General features: G+C 48.3%; 1 non-coding gene across 1 annotated transcript; it reads left to right on the top strand.

The window, feature by feature from the left end:
- The first annotated feature begins 275 nt into the window (after nucleotides 1-275).
- LOC139251751 (U5 spliceosomal RNA) lies at nucleotides 276-389 on the top strand. The gene has a single exon (XR_011591425.1). It is a non-coding gene; the product is annotated as a U5 spliceosomal RNA (small nuclear RNA).
- Nucleotides 390-3,712: the final 3,323 nt, after the last annotated feature.

Below are 3,712 nucleotides of genomic sequence, written 5' to 3'. Positions count from 1 at the left end.
ACCGAAGAATTGGACACGTCACTGTAAACCCAGCCCACACAAAGCTCAAGCTCATTTACATACCCACAATGTTCTTCATAATACTTAGCAAGAGACTAAAATAAACTTCAGGTTTAACTGATTTTCACGGACACTGAAGTTTTCAGTTACTTTCCCTCGCGCTGTATTGATTTGTGGTAATATATCTTTTCTAGAAGTTAGTTCTAGCGGCTCAGCACAACGTTAAAGAGGCAAGCCGTCGCTTGGGGGCGAGGAGCTGCGCGTGAATAATTAGTATACTCTGGTTTCTCTTCAGATCGTATAAATCTTTCGCCTTTTACTAAAGATTTCCGTGGGGAGTAACATTCAGAGTTTTAATTAATTTTTCGAGGCCCTGCTTTAGTGGGGCTGTCTTATTGTTCAAAAACAGACTGATCTTTGCGTTATGTAGTAGGTGTGGTTTTATACAGGTTGTAGTAACTACTGGTGATTTGGGTATTGGTTGTACTTGTTGTAGTTGTGAATGTCGTACTAAAGCATTTGTTTGTGGGAGTTAACTTGCCCACCTGGGGGTCGCCAGCTTTCAGAAGAATCTTAAAACTCCAGATCCCGAACTAAATCTTGGAGCGTGGGAGGATGCCTGTGCGTGGATTGTTTTCACGTGTGGTGGTCTTTGCACACCAGCCACCACACGGGCTTGACAGAGCTAAACATAAGAAATAGGAGTATGACTCTTCAGCCTGCTCCGCCATTCAATAAGATCATGACTGATCTGATCATGGACTCAGCTCCACTTCCCCGCCCGCTCCCCATAACCCCTTATCACTCAAGAAACTGTCTATTTCTGTCTTAAATTTATTCAATGTCCAAAAATCAACAGCTCTCCGAGGCAGCAAATTCCAGATTTATAAGCCTCTGATAGAAGAAATTCCTTCTCATCTCTGTTTAAATGGGCGGCCCCTTCTGAGATAATCCCTTCTGAGATTATGCCCTCTAGTTCTAGTCTCCCCCATCAGTGGAAACATCCTCTCTGCATCCACCTTGTCAAGCCCCCTCATAATTTTATACGTTTCGATACTATTACCTCTCATTCATTTGAATTCCTCATAAGTCAACCCCCTGATCTCTGGAATCAGCCTAGTGAACCTTCTCTGAACTGCCTCCAAAGCAAGTATATCCTTTCGGAAATATGGAAACCAAAACTGCACGCAGTATTCCAGGTGTGGTCTCACCAATACCCTGTATAACTGTAGCACAGTTCTAATCAACGGGTGGGAAACTGAAAGCTTTCTGATCAGATCTGGAGTCAGGCAAGGCTGTCCTCTCTCGTCTGTCTTGTTTGTGTGTTGTATCGAGCCCTTTGCCGGGTCCATCAGGAAGGATGCGGGCATTAGACGGGTGACGATCCCAGGCAGCGGAGGCGCTCAGGTCAAGACCTCTCTGTATGTGGATGATGTGGCCATCTTTTGCTCGGATCCGCAGTCGGTCCGCAGATTGCTCACAATCTGCGACCAGTTTGAACTGGCCTCGGGAGCAAAGGTCAATCGCAGCAAAAGCGAGGCCATGTTCTTTGGCAACCGAGCGATCCTTTATCCCCTTCACCGTTAAGCCAGATTACCTGAAGGTGTTGGGAATATGGTTCGGAGCGGACGGGGCATGCGCCAAAAACTGGGAAGAGCGTATCGCCAAAGTGAAGCAAAAACTGGGATGGTGGAAGCTGCGCTTCCTCTCCATGGCAGGAAAGAACCTGGTCATCAGGAGTGAGGTGCTCTCGGGTTTGCTGCACGTGGCACAGGTCTGGCCCATCTCTCGCTCCTGTGCCGCAGCAGTCACCCGGGCCATCTTCCACTTTGTCTGGATGTCCAAAATGGAACGTGTCCGCAGAGACACGATGTACAAATCTCTGGACAGTGGAGGAAAGGATGTTCCGAACGTGGCCCTCATCCTGATGGCCAGCTTTGTGTGCAACTGCATCAAGCTGTGCACAGACCCCCAGTACGCAAACACCAAGTGTCACTACATGCTGAGGTTCTACCTGTCCCCGGTGTTGCCTGCCCACCTGTCCTTCATGGAAAAGTTTTTCACAAAAAACCCCTTTGACCACAAGGCCATAAAACAGTGGTCAGCATGTAACATCCTGGACGCCCTACGAAAGAAGCAGAGGGTGGACCCTGTCGGGTGGTTCACTGAGCGGACTGTCGAACACGTTTGGCAGAACGTCTCATCGCCAGAGCTTTCACACAAGCACCAAGACATAGCTTGGTTGGCGGTGAGGAGGGCCTTACCCGTCAGAGCTTTCATGCACAGCCGACGTCTCAGCAGCACGGCACAGTGCCCCCGAGTCGACTGCGGGGCAGACGAGACTGTCACCCATCTCCTTCAGGATTGCGCCTTCGCAAGGCAGGTTTGGAAAGAGATGCAGTGGTTGCTGTCGAGGTTCATCCCAAGCAGCTCCAGAACACAAGTCTCTGTGCTCTATGGGCTGTTCCCAGGGACACACACTGAGACAGACATCCCTGCTGCTGGAGGGTCATCAACTCAGTCAAAGACGCTCTTTGGTCTTGCCGAAACTTGCTGGTCTTCCAGAGCAAGGAGATGTCCATGTCTGCGTGTTGCAGACTGGTGCAATCCAAGATCCAGGATTACATGCTGAGGGACGCACTTAAAATTGGTGCAGCCGCCCCAAGGGCACGGTGGGGAAGGGCCACAGTTTAAAGCCCTTCTGCCACGATAAACCCGGGGGCAGGAATCAGTTCAAAACTTCCCTCGGGCCGTACTTGTAACTTCTTTTTTGTGTACATGGAGCACCATCATCTATAAACACCTATGTAGTGCCATGTACAATGCAAGGTCTGTTTCATAATGCACGTTGAAAAGAAAAAATGTAAATGTACCGTCACCCATTCCGTGTACGGTATAGTGACACATGTAATGTAATTTGTCGAATGTACTACAATGTATCCCGTATTGTACCGAATTGTACTTGAAATGAAAAGCAAGGAAATGTATCGAATGGAACTGCTGTCAGCACCCAAATATAGTGTATGGGATTGCTGACCGCAGCTAAATGTACTGAACTGCTTTTGAATGTACTGTACAAATTTTTATATGAATAAAGTATATTTTGAAATTTAAAAAAAAGACCAGTATGCCAGCCCAGGTGAAGTAGACTTTTACTTTGAAAATCTATGTTTGCAGGAACCGGCCACTGGACAGGTCTCCAACGTAAAGGACAGTTTATTTGAAATGTAAATGTTTTGAACTGTAACCTGTAACTTAAACATAGATTTAAAAATTGCATCTATTAACGTGCGTAGCGTAAAATCCACTGCACAATGTGTTTCCACCTTGGGGTACCTCGCCTAGGTCAAAGCAGACCTGCTGTTCTTGCAGGAGTGGGGGCTGCTGCACTTCAGCAGTTACCGGCAGTGGTCACGATGGTGGGCCCATGGACCATCCATATGGTCAGGAGGCAACGACTGCTGGTCTTCCGGCCTAGGCATTCTGCTGCGGGGAGGCCACTTCACCATCACTGAAGTTAAGGAGGTGGTGGGCGTCCGCCTCCTCGTAGCAGATGTAATGAACAAAAATTCCCCTTTAAGGCTAATTAACGTGTATGCCTCGCCTCTCAGAAGCGAGTGGCTGGCCCTCTTCCAACAGCTCCCACTGCTGCTGGTGACGTCCAAGCCGGTCATTCTGGGTGGTGACTTCAACTGCATCATCAATACGGCTG

Source organism: Pristiophorus japonicus, unplaced genomic scaffold (genome assembly GCF_044704955.1).
Source record: "Pristiophorus japonicus isolate sPriJap1 unplaced genomic scaffold, sPriJap1.hap1 HAP1_SCAFFOLD_438, whole genome shotgun sequence".
Classification (NCBI taxonomy): domain Eukaryota; kingdom Metazoa; phylum Chordata; class Chondrichthyes; family Pristiophoridae; genus Pristiophorus; species Pristiophorus japonicus.
Note: the sequence above shows the minus strand (reverse complement) of the source record. Positions and strands in the feature narration are given on the sequence as shown.